Source organism: Dama dama, chromosome 18, assembly GCF_033118175.1.
Source record: "Dama dama isolate Ldn47 chromosome 18, ASM3311817v1, whole genome shotgun sequence".
NCBI classification, from domain to species: Eukaryota; Metazoa; Chordata; class Mammalia; order Artiodactyla; family Cervidae; genus Dama; species Dama dama.
The window spans coordinates 23,211,074-23,233,842 of NC_083698.1; the positions used below are offsets into that span (position 1 = coordinate 23,211,074).

A 22,769-nucleotide genomic window follows, 5' to 3' on the forward strand; every position below is an offset into this window, starting at 1 on the left:
CTTTCTGGGGAAGTGGGGTGGAGAAAACACTACCTGGGAATCAATGCCTTAGGTTATTTCACATGAGTTTCAAGACAGTAAGTCACCTGAGCTTCAGGACAACCAGGGAAGAAGGCAGCACAGATAAGGATCCTGTTTGTGATAAGAAAATTTAAATTCAAAAAGATAATGCTTAGTTGATCTATCCATAGTTGTGAGTGGGGTATTAAAGTCTCCCACTATTATTGTGTTACTATTAATTTCCTCTTTCATACTCGTTAGTGTTTGCCGCACATATTGCGGTGCTCCTGTGTTGGGTGCATATATATTTATAATTGTTATATCTTCTTCTTTGATTGATCCTTTGATCATTATGTAGTGTCCTTCTTTGTCTCTTTTCACATCCTTTATTTGAAAGTCTATTTTATCTGATAAGAGTATTGCGACTCCTGCTTTCTTTTGGTCTCCGTTTGCATGAAATATTTTTTTCCAGCCCTTCACTTTTAGTCTGTATGTGTCTCTTGTTTTGAGGTGGGTCTCTTGTAGACAGCATATATAGGGGTCTTGTTTTTATATCCATTCAGCCAATCTTTGTCTTTTGGTTGGGGCATTCAACCCATTTACATTTAGGGTAATTATTGATAGGTGTGGTCCCGTTGCCATTTACTTTGTTGTTTTGGGTTCACGTTTATACAACCTTTCTGCATTTCCTGTCTAGAGAAGATCCTTTAGCATTTGTTGAAGAGCTGGTTTGGTGGTGCTGAATTCTCTCAGCTTTTGCTTATCTGTAAAGCTTTTGAATTCTCCTTCATATCTGAATGAGATCCTTGCTGAATACAGTAATCTAGGTTGTAGGTTATTCTCTTTCATTACTTTCAGTATGTCCTGCCATTCCCTTCTGGCCTGGAGGGTTTCTATTGATAGATCAGCTGTTATCCTTATGGGAATCCCTTTGTGTGTTATTTGTTGTTTCTCCCTTGCTGCTTTTAGTATTTGTTCTTTGTGTTTGATCTTTGTTAATTTGATTAATATGTGTCTTGGGGTGTTTCGCCTTGGGTTTATCCTGTTTGGGACTCTCTGGGTTTCTTGGACTTGGGTGGCTATTTCCTTCCCCATTTTAGGGAAGTTTTCAGCTATTATCTCCTCGAGTATTTTCTCATGGCCTTTCTTTTTGTCTTCTTCTTCTGGAACTCCTATGATTCGAATGTTGGGGCATTTCACAGTGTCCCAGAGGTCCCTGAGGTTGTCCTCATTTCTTTTGATCCTTTTTTCTTTTTTCCTCTCTGCTTCATTTATTTCCACCATTTTATCTTCTACCTCACTTATCCTATCTTCTGCCTCCTTTATTCTACTCTTGGTTCCCTCCAAAGTGTTTTTGATCTCATTCATTGCATTATTCATTTTTAATTGACTCTTTTTTATTTCTTCTAGGTCTTTATTAAACAGTTCTTGAATCTTTTCAATCTTTGTTTCCAGGCTATTTATCTGTAATTCCATTTTGTTTTCAAGATTTTGGATCATTTTTATTATCATTATTCTAAATTCTTTTTCAGGTAGATTCCCTATCTCCTCCTCTTTTGTTTGACTTGGTGGGCATTTTTCATGTTCCTTTACCTGTTGGGTGTTTCTTTGCCTTTTCATCTTGTTTAGATTGCTGTATCTGGAGTGGGCTTTCTGTATTCTGGAGGTCTGTGATTCCTTTTTATTGTGGAGGATTAACCCAGTGGGTGGGGTTAGACGATTGGCTTCTCAAGGTTTCCTGGTTAGGGAAGCTTGCGTCAGTGTTCTGGTGCGTGGAACTTGATTTCTTCTTTTGGAGAGCAATGGAGTGCCCAGTAATGAGTTTTGAGATGGGTCTATGTGTTAGGTGTGACCTTGGGCAGCCTGTATGTTGATGTTCAGGGCTATGTTCCTGCGTTGCTGGAGAATTTGCGTGGCATGTCTTGCTCTAAAACTTATTGGCTCTTGGGTGGTGGTTGGTTTCAGTGTAGGTATGAAGGCTTTTGGACAGTCACTTATTACTTAAAGTTCCATGTAGTCAGGAGTTTTCCGGTGTTTTCAGGTTTTGGGATTAAGTCTCCTGCCTCTGGATTTCAGTTTTATTCTTCCTGTAGTCTCAGGACTTCTCCAACTATACAGCCCTGATAAGAAAACTTCTAGGTTAATGGCTAAAAGATTCTCCCCCGTTAGGGACACCCACAGAGGTTCACAGAGTTACAGGAAGAAGAGGAGAGGGAGGAGGGAGATAGAGATGAGCAGGAGGAGAAAAAGGGGGACTCAAGAGGAGAGAGACAGATCTACGCAGCTGTCTGTTCCCAGAGTGAGGAAATTAATAGTAACACAATAATAGTGGGAGACTTTAATACCCTACTCACAACTATGGATAGATCAACTAAACAGAAAATTAACAAGGAAACACAAACCTTAAATGACACAATGGACCAGCTAGACCTAATTGATATCTATAGGACATTTCACCCCAAAACAATCAACTTCACCTTTTTCTCAAGTGCACACGGAACATTCTCCAGAATAGATCACATCCTGGGCCATAAATCTGGTCTTGGAAAATTCAAAATAATTGAAATCATTCCAGTCATCTTTTCTGACCACAGTGCAGTAAGATTAGATCTCAATTACAGGAAAAAAAATTGTTAAAACTTCAAACATATGGAGGCTAAATAACACGCTTCTGAATAACCAACAAATCATAGAAGAAATCAAAAAAGAAATCAAAATATGTATAGAAATGAATGAAAATGAAAACACAACAACCCAAAACCTATGGGACACTGTAAAAGCAGTGCTAAGGGGAAGGTTCATAGCATTACAGGCTTACATCAAGAAACAAGAAAAAAACCAAATAAATAACCTAACTCAACACCTAAAGCAATTAGAGAACGAAGAAATGAAGAACCCCAGGGTTAGCAGAAGGAAAGAAATCTTAAAAATCAGGGCAGAAATAAATGCAAAAGAAACTAAAGAGACCATAGCAAAAATCAACAAAGCTAAAAGCTGGTTTTTTGAAAAAATAAACAAAATTGACAAGCCATTAGCAAGACTCATTAAGAAACAAAGAGAGAATTAGAAATGAAAATGGAGAGATCACAACAGACAACACTGAAATACAAAGGATCATAAGAGACTACTACCAGCAGCTCTATGCCAATAAAATGGACAACTTGGATGAAATGGACAAATTCTTAGAAAAGTATAACTTTCCAAAACTGAACCAGGAAGAAATAGAAGATCTTAACAGACCCATCACAAGCAAGGAAATCGAAACTGTCATCAAAAATCTTCCAGCAAACAAAAGCCCAGGACCAGATGGCTTCACAGCTGATTTCTACCAAAAATTTAGAGAAGAGCTAACACCTATCTTACTCAAACTCTTCCAGAAAATTGCAGATGAAGGTAAGCTTCCAAACTCATTCTATGAGGCCACCATCACCCTAATTCCAAAACCAGACAAAGATGCCACAAAAAAAGAAAACTTCAGCCCAATATCACTGATGAACATAGATGCAAAAACCCTTAACAAAATTCTAGCAAAGAGAATCCAACAACATATTAAAAAAATCATACACCATGACCAAGTGGGCTTTATCTCAGGAATGCAAGGATTCTTTAATATCCGCAAATCAATCAATGTAATACACCACATTAACAAATTAAAAGATAAAAGCCATATGATTATCTCAATAGATGCAGAGAAAGCCTTTGACAAAATTCAACACTCATTTATGATTAAAACTCTCCAAAAAGCAGGAATAGAAGGAACATACCTCAACATAATAAAAGCTATATATGACAAACCCACAGCAAGCATCACCCTCAATGGTGAAAAATTGAAAGCATTTCCCCTGAAATCAGGAACAAGACAAGGGTGCCCACTCTCACCACTACTATTCAACATAGTGTTGGAAGTTCTGGCCACAGCAATCAGAGCAGAAAAAGAAGTAAAAGGAATCCAGATAGGAAAAGAAGAAATAAAACTCTCACTGTTCGCAGATGACATGATCCTCTACATAGAAAACCCTAAAGACTCTACCAGAAAATTACTAGAGCTAATCAATGAATATAGTAAAGTTGCAGGATATAAAATTAACACACAGAAATCCCTTGCATTCCTATATACTAACAATGAAAAAACAGAAAGAGAAATTAAGGAAACAATACCATTCACCATTGCAACAAAAAGAATAAAATACTTAGGAGTATATCTACCTAAAGAAACAAAAGACCTATACATAGAAAACTATAAAACACTGATGAAAGAAATCAAAGAGGACACAAACAGATGGAGAAACATACCGTGTTCATGGATTGGAAGAATCAATATTGTCAAAATGGCTATTCTACCCAAAGCAGTCTATAGATTCAATGCAATCCCTATCAAGCTACCAACAGTATTTTTCACAGAACTAGACCAAAGAATTTCACAATTTGTATGGAAATACAAAAAACCTCGAATAGCCAAAGTAATCTTGAGAAAGAAGAACGGAACTGGAGGAATCAACCTGCCTGACTTCAGACTCTACTACAAAGCCACAGTCATCAAGACAGTATGGTACTGGCACAAAGACAGAAATATAGATCAGTGGAACAGAATAGAAAGCCCAGAGATAAATCCACGAACCTATGGACACCTTATCTTTGACAAAGGAGGCAAGGATATACAATGGAAAAAAGACAACCTCTTTAACAAGTGGTGCTGGGAAAACCGGTCAACCACTTGTAAAAGAATGAAACTAGAACACTTTCTAACACCATACACAAAAATAAACTCAAAATGGATTAAAGATCTAAATGTAAGACCAGAAACTATAAAACTCCTAGAGGAGAACACATAGGCAAAACACTCTCCGACATAAATCACAGCAAGATCCTCTATGACCCACCTCCCAGAATATTGGAAATAAAAGCAAAACTAAACAAATGGGACCTAATGAAACTTAAAAGCTTTTGCACTACAAAGGAAACTATAAGTAAGGTGAAAAGACAGCCCTCAGATTGGGGGAAAATAATAGCAAATGAAGAAACAGACAAAGGATTAATCTCAAAAATATACAAGCAACTCCTGCAGCTCAATTCCAGAAAAATAAATGACCCAATCAAAAAATGGGCCAAAGAACTAAACAGACATTTCTCCAAAGAAGACATACAGATGGCTAACAAACACATGAAAAGATGCTCAACATCACTCATTATCAGAGAAATGCAAATCAAAACCACAATGAGGTACCATTACACGCCAGTCAGGATGGCTGCTATCCAAAAGTCTACAAGCAATAAATGCTGGAGAGGGTGTGGAGAAAAGGGAACCCTCTTACACTGTTGGTGGGAATGCAAACTAGTACAGCCACTATGGAAAACAGTGTGGAGATTTCTTAAAAAACTGGAAAGAGAACTGCCATATGACCCAGCAATCCCACTTCTGGGCATACACACTGAGGAAACCAGACCTGAAAGAGACACGTGCACCCCAATGTTCATCGCAGCACTGTTTATAATAGCCAGGACATGGAAGCAACCTAGATGCCCATCAGCAGACGAATGGATAAGGAAGCTGTGGTACATATACACCACGGAATATTACTCAGCCATTAAAAAGAATTCATTTGAACCAGTCCTAATGAGATGGATGAAGCTGGAGCCCCTTATACAGAGTGAAGTAAGCCAGAAAGATAAAGAACATTACAACATACTAACACATATATATGGAATTTAGAAAGATGGTAACAATCACCCTATATGCAAAACAGAAAAAGAGACACAGAAATACAGAACAGACTTTTGAACTCTGTGGGAGAAGGTGAGGGTGGGATATTTCAAAAGAACAGCATGTATACTATCTATGGTGAAACAGATCACCAGCCCAGGTGGGATGCAAGAGACAAGTGCTCCAGCCTGGTGCACTGGGAGGACCTCGGGGAATCGGGTGGAGAAGGAGGTGGGAGCGGGGATCGGGACGGGGAATACGTGTAAATCCATGGCTGATTCATATCAATGTATGACAAAACCCGCTGAAATGCTGTGAAGTGATTGGCCTCCAACTAATAAAAAAAAAAAAAAAAGTTAAAAAAAAAATAAAAAAATTAAAAAAAAAAAGATAATGCAAGAAGCCAATAGTGAGACTGACCGATAGATTCATTCAGTCTCAATCTAGCAATGTGGTTTTATTAACCAAGACAATTACTGATCTCAAGGAGAATACCACCCATGAGCTGGAGAAACTAATGTCTATGCCAAATATGACATACTCTTCTACACTGTAAAACAGTCATGGCACAGCTGACTTGCTGTCTAACTCTGACATATTAAGCTATTTGAAAACATCTTTTGTAAGTTACGTCTAAATGGGGAGGCAGTCAAAGTTATTAAAGCATGTGCCAAGTGAAGTTATGATATCCCAGGAACTTTCTGTGATATCAAGACTCAAAATTCTCTTGGTAGAGACAAGAAGTTTGTGTGGTAGTTAGCCACAAGACAGAGGAAGGCAAAAATAGCATCTTTCAAAGAGAAGTAACATTTCTGAAATGACAATCTGTTGCTAGTTCTTCCACGACAACCTTCATGAGAGACCAGTTAAAACGCTTAAGAAATTATTAACTGCACATTTGCTTTAAGAGTCAAAATGCACTTTGCATATGTTTCATATTAAATTAGAAAACAAATATATAGTCATTCATTATCTTATGTAAGAAACCCAGCCCCAACATTAAAAAAAAAAAAATCCTCCTGGGAACTTCAAACCAGAGAAAATAATTCATATTCTGTTAAAACACATACCCTACATACACAGACAGACAGACACAGAAACACAGACTTCATTATGAATTTTAGGAACCTGAAGAATATACAAAGGATATGGAATATCTCTTCACCAAGATCATGATCTACAGAACATGACCCACCAGATTCAAGGTACTTTATTATACTGTTAATATCTAATTAATCTAGGTAGTGGCATATTTATAATCTTGTTACCATACTGAAAAATACATGCATCTCCCTAATGGGCTTCCCTCATAGCTCAGTTGGTAAAGAATCCACCTGCAGTACAGGAGACCCCGGTTCGATTCCTGGGAAGGGAAGATCTGCTGGAGAAGGGATAGACCACCCACTCCAGTATTCTGGCCTGGAGAATTCCATGGACTGTATAGTCCATGGGGTTGCAGAGAGTTGGACACGACTGAGCGACTTTCACACTTTTCATATTTCCCTTATGGGCTTCCCTGGTGGCTCAGATGGTAAAGAATCCACCTGCAGTGCGGGAGACCTGGTTTTGATCCCTGGGTTGGGAAGATCCCCTGGAGAAGGTCATGGCAACCCATTCCAGCATTCTGGCCTGGAGCATCCCCAAGGACAGAGGAGCCTGGCGGGCTACAGTCCATGGGGTCACAAAGAGTCGGACATGACTGAGCAGCTGAGCACACACAGTATGTCTCCCTTTTATATTCCTTAAGTTACATCACAAACTTACTTCATTTTTGTTTGATTAACATTGTTAATTAATCTGCAAGAATTAAAAAAATGTTTAGTACACAAAGGTTTTCATTTAATATTATGTACTTGCATCTATTCTAAACAACAAGATCATGATTTAAACTTATGAGGTTAATTCAGTGCTCTGTGGTGACCTAAAGGAGAAGGAAATCAAAAATGAAAAAGAGGAGATATAAGTATGTGTATAACTGATTGCCTTTGCTGCACAGTAGAAACTAACAGAACATTGTAAATCAACGATGTTGTTGTTGATGTTTACCTGCTAAGTCCTGTCCAACTCTTTGCAACCCCATGGACTACAGCCTGCTAGGCTCCTCTGTCCATGGGAGTTTCCAGGCAAAAATACTGGAGTGGGTTGCTATTTCCTTCTCCAGGGGATATTCCCAACCCAGGGATCAAACCTGAGTCTCCTGCATTGGCAGGCGGATTCTTTACCACTGAGCCACTAGGGAAGCCCCAAAACAACTATACTACAATACAAATTAATTTTAAAAATAAATTGAGATTAAATTTTAATAATTTTCACATTCCATTTGTAACTCCTTATGTCATTAATATATAATACTTTCTTTCAAGCTTCTAACAATAACCTGTAAGTGATCCTTACCACTATTAAGTGTTTCCACATTAGCTGTCTATTTGCTGCCATAATAAATTAGTACAAATTTAGAGGCTTAAAACAATACAAATTTATCTTAAGAGTTCTGCAGCTGAGAAGAACAACACAGGTGTCACTGGGATAATAGCTCTAGCGGAGAACCCATTTCTGTGCTTTTGACAGCCTCAAGAGGTTACCCACATTCTTTGGCTCGTGGCCCCTTCCATCTCCAAAGCCAGCAATATCGGGTTACGTCTCTTTCTCACTGCCCATCATTCTGAAAATTCTGACTCCCTCTTCCACTTACTGAAACATACACATTACCAAATGTAAAATGAGATAGCCAGTGGAAATTTGCTGCATGACACAGGGAGCCCAAACCCAGTGTTTTTTGACAACCTAGAGGGGTGGGATGGAGTCAGAGATGGGGGAGAGGTTCAACAGGGAGGGGACATACGTATATCCATGGCTGATTCATGTTGATGTATGGCAGAAACCAACACAGCATTATAAAATAATTATCCTCCAATAAAAATAAATTAAAAAAAAACACATTGGGCCCACTCAGATCACTTAGCATGACCCCCCCTGCTTGAAGGTCAGCTGATTAGCAATCTTGTTTTCATGTGCAACCTTAATTCACCTTTCCCATTTCAAGTAACATATTTACAGGTTGTAGAAGTTAGACCCAGGACATTTTGTGGGGAACCACTATTCTGCTCAGTAGAGTTAGCCACAAACTCCTACTTCATATGCTGTCAATAAGTATCTGTCTTCACATTACAAGTGCTTCTACTTAGGACTTCCCTGGTGGTGTAGTCGTGAAGAATCTGCCTGCTACTGCAGGGAACACAGGTTCAATCCCTGGTTCAGGAAGGTCCCACATGCTGCAGGGCAACTACGCCTCTGTGCCACAACTGCTAAGCTTGTGTGCCAAAACTATTGAAGGGCACGTGCCTAGAGCCCATGCTCCACAACAAGAGAAGCCACCACAATGAGAAGCTTGCACACTGCAACTAGAGAGTAGCCCTCACTTGCTGCAACTAGAGAAAAGCCCATGCAGAGCAATGAAGACTTAGTTCAATTCAGTCGCTCAACCATGTCCGACTCTTTGCGACCCCATGAACTGCAGCACGCCAGGCCTCCCTGTCCATCACCAACTCCCAGAGTTCACCCAAACCCATGTCCATGGTGTTGGTGATGCCATCCAACCATCTCATCCTCTGTCGTCCCCTTCTCCTCCTGACTCAGCACAGCCAAATACAAATTAATTAATAAAAAATTTTAAAAGACATTTCTCTTTAAAGAATGTTTACTAAAGTTTTCAAATAACAGCAAACGAGTAGATGGCTTGTTTATAGAAAATCGAGGATGAAAGCCTTAAGCGACTCAATTAAGATCTTCAGCATAACTTACCATTTCAGAAATGTTAATAGAACACAATGAACAAATTTGAAATCACGAAACTAGGATGATCTCACAGGTGTCATTCCTACCTTCTCTCAAAAAGAAGCAATTCCCTGGCTTTCATAAAAGCATCTGCTTGATGCCTGCCACATGCCTCTAGTCTATCACCTTTATAAACTCCCAAGGATTCAGCTTTTAAATTAAGCCTTCTATCTAAATTAAGCCTGATATGAATACGCATGGTTACAACAATCCCCACAGTCTTTTGTGCATGACTCTGCCAAGCACAGTCATTAAGACTGATGTCATTTGTGCAGGAGTTGCTTAATGACCTAGATTGAAAAATTAATCAAGGAACAGAACTTTGCTTTTAAGAAAAATAAAATATGAATTTTTCTCACCTAAATTAAGTTATACTCTAAGCTCCTTGATGGTTGGAACTTGTTTGTCTTAGTGTATATCACAGGTTCCAGCACACAGCACGGATCCACAAAATAATTGTTCAAAGAATAAATGAAGACGTGTTAACATGTACCTTAAGCCTTCTACCATTTTTGTCCTTACTTGCCTAACGCAATCTCCTAGAACTCACATTACATAAATTTTGCTTTAGTTAAAAATCCAACACTTAGTCATAATTTAGAAATACTTACTGAGTGCCAACTATGTGTCAGGCTTGTCAGATTCCTTATTAATACAGTGGCAATTTAGTTCCTCCCTTCATGCCTATAACTTGTGGTCTTTCAGAATTTTCTCTCTTAGTTGATGTTGATATCTATGTGATGCTGATATCTGTTCCAAGAATTATTTCTCAACCATCTCAAGCGGAAACAACCTGTCTTTTCCAGTCCTCAGTGTTTCCTGTTCAACTTGCCATCTACACTGCCTCACACAGAAATTATTATTATGAACATCTCATCTCTCCCAGTGCAATTTCTTATAAAGCCCCTTGTAAGTTATTGTACACACACAATAGTTGGACACATGTTTTTCCCTTAAAAATAAACCTCTACAAAAACTTAGGAAGGATATTTTCCCATTTTCATTGACATAGTTATTTTCTTTTTATCAACAGTGAAATATTTATCAATTTTGGCCAATAGAAAATATTTAGACTGTGTGATTATAAAGAAAAACTACAGTACTGTGGGTAAATATACAGTAATTACTTATCTGCAGATAGATAATATTTATTTCAATCATCCCTATCTGCCAAAGAAACTACAATACACAAAGTTCTCCTCCAAGGGCCAACCATTACAATCTGTCTATACTAATTTATGTCTTTGGGCTTCCCTGTGGTAAAGAACCCACCTGCCAGGCTGGATAGGCGAGTTCAACCCCTGGGTTGGGAACATCCCCTGGAGAAGGAAATGGCAACCCACTCCAGCATTCTTGCCTGGGAAATCCCATGGACAGACAAGTCTGGCGGGCTGTAGCCCACAGGGAAGCCCCAGTACTCTGGCCACCTAATGCAAGGAGCCGACTCATTGGAAAAGACCCTAATACTGGGTAAGATTAAAGGCAACAGGGGAAGGGGGCAGCAAAGGACAACACGTTTAGATAGCATCACCAACTCAATGGACATGAATAACTCTGGAAGACAGTAAAGGACAGAGGAAAGTGATGTGCTGCAGTCCATGGGGTTGCAAAGAGTGTGACATGACTTAGTGACTGAACAACAACAATGATGTCTTTGCATTGGCTGACATTTGGAGCAATTGTGATACTACCAAGAGATTTATCCTATTACACCTTCCATCACAAGGAAAACGAGATAAAGTCAGTGCAAGATATACAATTAAAGATAGAATTCAAAATAAAATTCAAAAAATATATTTCATATGCAAATTTATAAGTTTTCTGTAAAGTAAATGGAGATTTATTTGTAATATTTTATGTCATTAATACAACAACAGCACAAAAATTTTGCACATGCATGATAGGAAGGAGTGGTCCTTGGTCCAGTATGTTTGAGCTTAAAGCATTAAGTGATAACAGATATGTGGGCCAGATTAGGTAGAATGTGCCCAAGAGAATGTGGTCACAGTTGGCAAATGAACTAAGACTTGATCTGGAAATGATTGTCACCTCTCACTCCTAAACCTTTCTGATAAGTAAAACCATCTCCTCAAGAAAGGGCACTGATGCAGACCTATGGAGTATGGTCAGTTCTTCAAAAAATTTTCTTGCCAACTAACATTTTTAAAATGCTCCCCAAACCTTCTGAAATAAACAAGCCTGCCAAATACAATAAAAACAAGTTGACATGCTACAGTGAAACCAGTGGATAAGCAATAAAGTACATGAAAAACATTTCACATCATGCATAGGAGAAAACAATTTCAATGGTAAACAAAAATGAAATGCTTAACTTCAGTTAAGTTTCAAAACATCTAATGTACCCTTTAGGCTTGAGGCAATTTGTATCCAGAAAAATGAATATCATGTGATAAGGATCAGTAAAACCTCAAATTTATTTTTAAAGTTAACTATTTCCAAGTTTGAAAATTCCTTCCATTTTATTTCATGTATACTTAATCCCCTGGAGAAAAGAATGGCAACCCATTCCAGTATTCTTGCCTGGAGAATTCCATGGACAGAGCAGCCTGGTGGGCTATAGTCCATGGAGTCAGAGAAAGTTGGACATGACTGAGTGACTAACATACGAAACCTACATAAAGGAAGAAAACTCCTTAACTTTTATACAGCCTCTCGATTCCATGAGCTGCCTTTTCTAAGAGTCACTGTATCATTGCTGTAAGCAAAGGAAAATCAATAGCAGATTCAAGTCATAATTTCATATATTCATCATGAAACCAGATTTTAGAAAAACAAAGATGGAATTAAAAATAATTAGTTATATATGGATTCCCTGATAGCTCAGATGGTAAAGAATCCGTCCACAATACAGGAGACCTGGGTTTGATTCCTGGATCGGGAAGACCCCCTGAAGGAGGGCATGGCAACCCACTCCAGCATTCTTGCCTGGAGAATATTATAGACAGAGGGGCCTGGTAGGGCTACAGTCCATAGGGTCACAAAGAGTCAGACACGTCTGAGCAACCAACACACCAACAACAAATGGATTATTTTACTAACTCACCAAGAATCAAGTCATTGGTGATTTGGAAGGAACTGAGTTGACCCACATTCACCTAGGATTAATCCCAGGAATCACTCTCTTTGAATGCTTTCCAGAGAGGCATGAGTAGCCAGGCTGGGCTCTTTCTAGTTGAGGTCACATAGAATGTAAAGGGTTTAAATGTTGAAGAAGTGGAAACTTTGTATCCTATCCTGCCACAGCACAGAAAGATAGCCCCATCTATGATAGTCTTACAGAATGCAGGATCTAGAACAACATTCTGCAAGGAACGTGCAGGAAACATGCACACATCCTCTTCATGCTACCACCAGTGACACGACCACAGACAGAGGGATGGATAAAGAAGTGGTGGTACGTATATATACAATGGAATATTATTCAGCCATGGAAAAGAATGAAATCATGCCATTTGTAGCAACGTGGATAGACACTGAGATTGTCATACTGAGTGATGCAAGTCAGACAGAGAAAGACAAATAATGACATTGCTAATATGTAGAATCTAAAAAAAATAAAAGATACAAATGAATTTATTCACAGAAACAAACCCATATAAACTTATGGTTACTGGGGGAAAGGAGGGATAGTTAGGGAGTTTGGGATTGACATATACACATTACTATATTTAACATAAATATCCAACAAGGACCTACAGTATTCAAAAATGGAGATGGGATAAGAGAGTGATGAGACAAGCCTGGCTGTGTGCTGATAATTCTTGAATCTAATCGATTGATTCATGGGGATTTATTACTGTACTCCTTCTGCTTTATTATTATGAAAAATTTCAAACATACACAAAGTTTTTAAAAATTATATCACTACATGTACAGGCACTGTGTCAGTACTGAGGAAATCAAGGCCCTTATTTTGTATTCTCCATTTTTTCAAAATTTAGCATTCAGATATAACAGTGCTCTTCTTTAAAAAGATAATATGTGGTATCCCTACACACTAAAATAATTTCTTAGTTTACCAGAATATTCATCCATTAAAAATTACAATTAAGTTCTAACTATATCTATAAAACCATCTAGCTTCCTAAAGAGAAAAATCAAGTATTAATAAAAGCTTAGTTTATCTCACTTGGTAATTTTACATACAGTAAAACAGGTGCTATTTGATAGAGTATTTTATGCCATAATTATGTAAAATATTTTATACTTAAGTATTTTAATAACATAAGTAAAACAATATTTAGTGACTATATATTTATCACAAACCATATGCTACACAATGTCAATGGAATATTTAGGGGACTACGATCACTTGTTTTATTTCCTCTCAATTGATGGATACCCAGCAACTTTCTTTTTACTTTCGCACTTCTAAAATTTATTTTAACTAGTAAAACAAAACCTCTGTCTTATTAAGGATACTGTTAAGATTAATAGAAAGACTTTTCGGAGGAGGATGCTGAAGTGATTCTGATGACAAACCACCATTTTTAAGGATGCTAAATGCCAGGACTAAATCTGCAAGAATCCCTTGACACATTCTGAAAACATGAACCATGGCTTTTTAATGATTTTTCATCTCATATTGAAAATCTGGTATAAATAAGGAAGCACATCCTGTCATTTTTAGAATTAAAAGAACAATAACACCACAAAAGAAAAAAAAAAACTACGAGTGAGAGTTAAGACTGTTAGTAAGCAAAATTTCCTGAGTGAGCACCATATGCTGTAAGAAAATACTAAGGATCCCATATTCCAATCACTAATAAGAAGTAATCAACAAATAGTTGCTTTCTTAGAATTCTGTTAAAGACACAGTTCAAAGAGTGGTACAATAAGGTAGTGCAAACGTGATGGGTGTGGTGTCTCAACACCTAAATGAAACTGCCTATTTGTTAATTTGTTGTCTCTTTCAAAAGAGAGAATAGTTTCATTCATAACAAATATAAGGCAAAATAACTTCAAAAATTTAAAAATCACCATCTGAAACCATCAACTTGCCCAAATCAAACTTGGGAGCACTCAATTTTCATTTTCTTTGCTTAGTAATCTAGATATATTTCTTGTAGATTTTGAAGTAATAGGCAAAAAATTAGAAACTATATGATTTTTACATAATACATATCAACACACACAATGCACATTTTAGTGGATGCACAGGAAAATAACCACTATCCTGACCACCAAGAGTCTGGTTTTCATTTGTACAGCACTAATATTACTAATTCAATAAAAATCTTATTATATATAAAGCTTTCTTCAAAATATCTGCAGAAATATTGATTGGGTTTATTAATATTTTGTATCTTAAATTATTTTTAAATTTCTAATTAATACATGCATCCTAGAAAGTTTGATGCATTTTTCAGAAAGAAACCAGCTTTGTACGTTCTTCTGCATAAATTCTACTCTGTCTTTTATGGTGTACTTGTTATTGCCTAAATTCTCAAAATAATTGGACTTTACATATTTAGAAATTCAATATTTAGGGCAAAGGAACACTTCCCTAGTAGCTTGTCTTATTTATGTTTAGCTTTAAGTAAAGCAAACAAATACATTTAGGTTTATACACTAGATCTAAGCCTACCAGAAAGATTTGTTGTCAATTTCATTTCATAATTTCTTTCATAAACTACCTATAAGGTATTTAAACTATTATAATATGAATGTAAGTCAGTGATCAGCAAACTATTAGTGAGATCTGGCTTTGTGAGCTATTTTTCTTCAATCTATAAGCAGATAATTATTTTTATATTTTTAAAGGGTTTTAAAATAATGGAAGAGAATATGAGGCAAAGATTGTATGTGACCTATTAAATCTAAACTGCTTACAGTCTGTTCCTTTATTGAGTACATTTGATGACTACTAGTATAAATAATTTCCTATCATTCTTTAAAATTAAAAACCTAATTTAGTCAACTCTCAGAATTTATGTACTGTATAGAGCAAGGTACCTGAGATTCCCAGGCGGCACAGTGCTCAAGAATCCATCTGCCAATGCAGGAAACCCAAGAGATGAGGGTTCGATCCCCGGGTTGAGAAGATCCCTTAGAGAAGGGAATAGCTACCCACTACAGTATTCCTGCCTGGAGAATCCCATGGACAGAGCAGCCTGGCGGGCTACGGTCCATGGGGCCACGTAGAATTGGACTCAACTGAGCGACTGAGCACATGCACACACACAAAGCAAAGCAAACCGCAGGTGAATGGCAGGCAGAGATACATCTACCAAGTCAAATTTCTCACACTCATCTCACACAAAGGAACCTAACTCGCCCCATACGTCACAGATACCCAGCAGCTGTTACAAGAGCAGCCTCACACTTACTTACTTGTCTCTAAAATGGTCTCTTGTCACTGAAATTATGACAGACATTTTACAGAGGAGGAACATGAACTGCTGGAAGGTTAAGTGACTTTTCTCTAGAAAAATTAATTGTATGTAAAATGTACTAATTAACATTTTCACCTTAAGTAACAATACAGCCCCCTAATTTTGAACTTTCCAACTTTCCCCAAGGGATAAACTCAAGGCAGAGGTGAGAAGCAACCGCTGGAATTAAAGTATTGAGCATCGACAATTTCTTCCAGCATTGTCCTTTAATTTTTTAATTAATGCCAATCTGAATTGTGTTTTATGTAGCAGAATGCAGACATTTAACCACTCAACTCAAAATTATAATTATAGACTTGCATTTGAGACAACTGTATCCGGAAAGCCTTTCATTGAGTAAATTGTTTAAAACTTAATGGTATGTGGCGCTTGAGTGATTTATTACATTTAAGTAGTCCAACCACAAGCAGCAATAAATAACTTCATGGGGGTGGTGGCCTGCTGCCCGCTACTTGTATTGGGGTGTGCCAAAACCAAATAAAAACAGTATTCAAGGTTTTATTTCCAGAACTTGAATATAAATAAATTTATTGAGCACTGGCTAAATACTATACTCTTGATTCCCCACATGAATTATACAGCGAATGTGAAGGAATGCTTATAAGGAGTGTATCATGTCTAAATATTCAGAACAAGAAGATTAAACCTTTGTCAAAGGACTGTAAGAGTAAAAATATATACCTATATATTAAAATATATAAATAATCACTGATATATCCATTTCTTCTGAGACTCAGTGAGTAGACTCAGTGAGTAGGACTAGAGATTACATTTAAAATTTTTCTTGTGTTTGAGACTTTTCTAACATACAAGTGTTTTTAATGCAGTTCTCTTTAATTAACACTGATATTTTACTATTGATTCTTAAAGTTTTTAAAAAAACAATGTTATTGGTCTTGAATACTAATGCACTGCTGCATGGTGTCCACTGTTCTATTTCTTTCTTTTACCAAACCATGGGCCAGCTATTGCTATCATACATATTCAACATAAATCAACTGCCCCCTCATTTGAATGGTACAAAGATTCCTCCAAATTATATTACTTTAATATCCAAGTGTGTGATGAGAGGACTCATCTCACTGAACAAACTATTGATCAGTTCAGATACTACAGAATTTAAAGTGTTGAGTCACATGATGAGCTCCTTAATAGATGTACAATAGAAACATGATGATAGATTTGGGGGAATTATAATTTAATAAAACCAAACCAACAAATAAAGAAAGCTGAGGGCCGAAGAATTGATGCTTTTGAACTGTGGTGTTGGAGAAGACTCTTGAGAGTCCCTTGGACTGCAAGGAGATCCAACCGGTCCATCCTAAAGGAGATCAGTCCCGGGTGTTCATTGGAAGGACTGATGCTGAAGCTGAAACTCCAATACTTTGGCCACCTGATGCCAAGAACTGACTCATTTGAAAAGACCCTGTTGCTGGGAAAGATTGAGGGCAGGAGGAGAAGGGGATGACAGAGGATGAGATGGTTGGATGGTATCACCAACTCAATGGACATGGATTTGCGTGGATTCCTGGAGTTGGTGATGGACAGGGAGGCCTGATGTGCTGCAATTCATGGGGTCGCAAAGAGCTAGACACGAATGAGTGACTGAACTGAACTGAAACAAACAAAAACATTAAGAGAAACAGAAAAGGATTCTTTAACCTCAGTCTGAGAAGCAACACTCCACAGGATATGGGAAGAATATGAGGGAAAGTCAAGAGGAGTGGGCAACACAAATAAGTATGATTAAGATCACATAGATAATGTATACATTTCTTAAAAACTAAAATGTTGTTTTGTCATTAATGAGGCAAATACAAATGAAGCTAAACTCTGTATACTCTCGAGTTACTGAGAGGCAAAAAGGAACCACTACATAATTAAGCTATCTGTAATTTAAGAAGGGTGTCTGGGTTAGTTTACTGGAGCTTTGGCCAAGGTTCCGACTCAAAAATAGCTCTAGGGTCAACACTCGCTCTCAATTTATCGCACTTGGTTCATCTCAGTAACTGTCTTTGCTCTGTCTGAGTTAGACAAGCTGCTTTTGGCCAGTTTTGCCCACACTTGTACTTTGCAGCCAATTTGTGTGTCTAGGACAGACATTGGCAGCTTTTTCAAAGGACTGTGCCAAAGGTTTAACATCCCTTCTTGTGGTTTTCGTGAGTGAATGGAAGAAAACCTAAATATGCCCCTAGTCTTGAGAGTCAAGTCTTGACCACACACAGCACCCTCCTCCTGGTGACCTCTGTAACCTCACTTATTCTCCCCACTCCATCCCTCGCACCAGATGCTGGGACGTTTTACTCAGGCCATCTTAGAAGATGGCAAAGGAACAAAAAGATACAGCATGACTCAGGAATGAATGTATAAAATGATAGGTCTATGTCTAAGAAAATTCCATACTATGTCATGTGGAATATTTTCACTGCCATCAAAAGATGGAAGCTTTATGACAAAAAATACAGTTCTGATTTTAAATTATCATAAGTGGGTGTTTCAAAAACTTTTTTGGGTGTCCTAGATCTCTAAGAATCTAATAAAATTTGTGGACCCTGTTGTAGGAATATGCATCAATAGACTCAGGATTTTCCAGGTCATTTTACAGAGTTCATGGATCACCTGAAGTAAGGTCAACAATCATGATTTAAGAAACTCTGATCTAATTCAATCCTTTAATTGTATAAAGAGCACAATTAAGCTCCAAGGAGGTAATATTTTTTGGCTAACACAACATAGCAAGTTAGCAGCAAAGACATATACAAGTTTTTGTACTCCAAATATAATGCCCTGAAGAGACTCATAAATTAATTCTTTTGATAACAAAGACTTCAAAGCAAACCACAGGAAGCTACTGAGAAAGAAGAGAAATACTTTGAGTGTTTTTGAGATATGGGGAAATCTTTCAGAGCACATATCCTGTACTTTTTTTTCCCTTAAAGAGACAAGAAGTGAAATTCATAAACTTGCATTCGTTACTCTGATTTGAAGAAACCGAAGTGAGGAAGATAAGGAGATAGGATTAAAGAACCCTGAAGGATGGGGCTTCCCAGGCGGCACTAGTGGTACAGAACCCGTCTGCCAATGCAGGAGACCTAAGAGACACAGGTTTTCTCCCTGGGTCGGGAAGATCCCCTGGAGGAGTCCACGGCAACCCACTCCAGTATTCTTGCCTGGAGAATCATGGAGAGAGGAACGTGGCGGGCCACAGTCCATAGCGCTGCAAAGAGTGGGACATGCCAGAAGTGACTTAGCACGCATGCAAGCACCAGGAAGGTATAAGAGTTGGGAGAAAGCCCTCATATGGAAACTTGATTCTGCACCACATGTATATTCATTGCAATAAAGCCAAGTCATCCTGAACATTACTGTAATTATATTAATCAAAGAACATTAATTAAGATTTTAAAACGAAACATGTTTCAACCTCCTCTCCCCTAGTGCCTTCCCTAGTTACCATCACCTTCATCTACACTGACTGCAGTTTAAAGCCAGAGGCACCCTAGGCTCCTCCCACTCCTTTGGCCTCTCCTCCTCTGAGACCCATCAGCTCACCACTATGTGGGTCTCCTGACTCCATCATGTGATGTTCTCTCCATCATTCCTGCACGTCTCAAGCTCTAGCGACCTCTTGCCTGGCTTTGCATTCTTTTCACTTATGTCTCTTTCTACCTCTATTTCTTTCCAATTCACCTACCAAACTGCTCTGAAAGAGACCTTTCTATAAAGCAAATCTAATCACATTACTCTCTGACTTGACCCATTTCAGTGGTTGGGTTGTTACCTATAAGCTTCCTTTAAAAACTTTTGCTGAACTTCTGAAATATTTTCTAAGTGTTGTATGATAATAACATTTTCATTTAACATGGTTTAAGATAAAAAGAATGCTTACTTTAAATTATATCATCAAAGTTTATATAAAAAGTTTGTATACATTATATATGTACACACACATAAAGTTATATGTAAAAGTTATCTCATATCGTCTTTAGACTCATTTTATACATAGAAAAGGAAGTTCTTGCTATTCAAATTGAAAAAGGATGAAACTTGTTTGCATTGCTGTATATTTATTTAAGAAAAAAAGATTTACAGCACATTGCATATTAAAATGTAGAATGAACTTATTCTATTATATAATGAAAAGTAAATAATACTTATACCCTGAAGTTTGATCTTCATAATTTTAGCTTAGTGAATTAAACCAGTCAATCCTAAAGGAAAACAGTTCTGAATATTCATTGGAAGGACTGATGCTGAAGCTCCCATACTTTGGCCACCTGACGAGAACTGACTCCTCAGAAATAAGAGCGTGATGCTGGGAAAGACTGAAGGCAGAAGAAGGGCACGACAGAGGATGAAATGGTTGGATGGCATCCCCAACTCGATGGACATGAGTTTGAGCAAGCTCCGGGAGTTAGTGATGGACAGGAAGGCTGGCGTGCTGCAGTCCATGGGGTCGCAAAGAGTCAGACAGGACTGAGCAACTGAACTGAGCTTAATAAATCAGCTGGCTTATGTTTTATGATGCTATGTCTTATGCTCCTGTTGTTGTTCAGTTGCTGAGTCAAGTCCAACTCTTTCCTACCCCATGGACTGCAGCGCACCAAGCTTTTGTCTCATGCTTGAAAGCTAAGAAGAAAAGAGAAAATACTCCATAATACCATTTGTAAGGACTCCTCCACAGTGATGGAAGTCAGAGGGACACGTTCACCTACTTCGGGGGTTTGAAAATCATGAACTGGGTCATGCCAGGTTACCAGCATAGCATCCAAGGTTCTTCTGAGGACTCGACTCCACCTCTGGGTCCATAACTCCATTTATGTCAACTAATTCGGAGTTCTCCAGACCCCATGCCCTCGAATATGCCATTTATATTTCCTTAAGTGTTCCTCTGATTACCCTTTTTGTAAATGTAGACATTTCCATTCATCCTTTACACCCCAGAGTATGAATCATCTATTCTCTGAGGCCTTCTCTGAAACACTTTTTCCTTTTGCCATCCCTCTGTTACCTGTATGACACATTACTGTCACCATATGCATTTCCCTTCTGAACTCTTAATCGCTGGATAGTATGAAACTTACTACCAAACATGGTAGGGGGAAATACACATTTATGAATAAATTCATAAATGAAATGAATAGTTAATTTAGGAAAATTAGGCAACTGGAAAACAGAACACGTACAGGTAGAAATTTTCTCAAGAAAATGTATTTTTCTTATCTAATGTTATACTATTACTTTTCCTTCGAGCTTTTTTGGGGGGTAGGGAGGGGGTGAAGAAGATACCCAAAACATGTTACATGAACTTCAGGTATTGTGACTGATTCTACAACAATACAGATATATCTGGCATAATATTAATGTGGGACAAACCAAAATTTTACTTTTCTAAAATCTCTTAATGAGCGGGATGATGCTCTTAAAACACTGTATTTCTCGCTATACACTCAATTGTATATATGTCTGGTATTGCTAGCTGTCCACTAAGGACTTTCTCCCTGCTCCTCAATTATAGTAAAATGTGTCTGAGAAATGGCTTCTGGCTGGAGATTGCATTTCCTAGATCCCTCTGCTACATGTATGTTGTTGTTCAGTCACCCAGTCGTGCCCAACTCTTTGCAACCCCATGGACTGCAGCACACCAGGCCTCTCTGTCTCTCACCATCTCTTGAAGTTTGCCAAGTTCATGTCTATTGCATCGGTGCATGTGTGACCATGTGACTAATCCCTCATTTCTAATGGAAGAAAAGCAAGAACAATGTGAGCAACCTCTATTTGACTTGCTTAAAGGAAATCTCTGGCCCAAGGCTTCTGTTCTTTTCTTCTCACTTCTATTTGTGAAGTTGTTGCAAACAGTGACTTTGGAAGTTGGGCCCCCAAAATGGTAGAGGCGCTGCCTGCACGAAATAGAGCTGCTGACACACCTGAAGGATCCATCTGGCCTGACACCCAAGAGAAAAATAAACTTCTATCTCGCTTCAGCCACTGAATTTGGGGATGTGTCAGAGCAGCTTAGGAAACTGCAAGTCTTTGTATGGTTCTACATCTATGATATATGTTTATCCAATTTAAATCAATCCCCAAAGCAGGCCTTTTAAAACCAGCAAATGTTAATATTTACAATGAGAAACTCATCTTCTGAACTGTGAACTTTTGGAAAGCAAATTTTGTAAAACCTGATCTAAAGAAGCTAGCTTTGTGTCTACATTTAGAAGTGATTTGCTGACAAAAATAAACCAACTTTTATGCAAAATGGACATAATAAAATTTCCTGTTATGAGGCCCTACAGAAAGGGCAATACAAAAGTGCTAAAAGAGAGTTATATGATGAAAACTCCAAAAGCTGATGTTTTCCGAAAGTGACTGGATTCCATTAAAAATTCTGAATTTGAGTATACTTCCTGAATCATTACATAAAACTAAGACTGCCAATTTCTTTTGTTACATGTGGGATAGTTAATTATTAATGGAATCCTAGTTTCTTGTGAGACAGAACTACGAGTATAAATATGAGGTAGAACCATGATTTAAAATTTAGTTTCTGCTAATTTTCATGTTGACTTCAGAATAAAAAGTTTTGTTTTGTTAGAATCATACATATTTTATAATTCGTTATAGAAATGAACTCTATAGTAAAGTTTCCCTTTGATTTTTATTGCCAAAGAGTGCTCATATAAAAAAAAAAAAAGGTCTGTTAGTAAAAATTAATTTCCTGTAGGTAAGTATTCAGAGGGAGTTCTGTAGTGCTACAAATAAATAGGGCTTCCCTGTTGGCTAATACGGTAAAGAATCTGTCTGCAATGCAGGAGACACGG

At 37.8% G+C, this 22,769-nt stretch overlaps 1 protein-coding gene across 4 annotated transcripts in view; it reads right to left on the reverse strand.

Moving 5' to 3' along the window:
• The window catches only part of CRPPA (CDP-L-ribitol pyrophosphorylase A), a 338,948-nt gene that overhangs the window by 45,588 nt on the left and 270,591 nt on the right, over nucleotides 1-22,769 (reverse strand). The window lies entirely within an intron of this gene.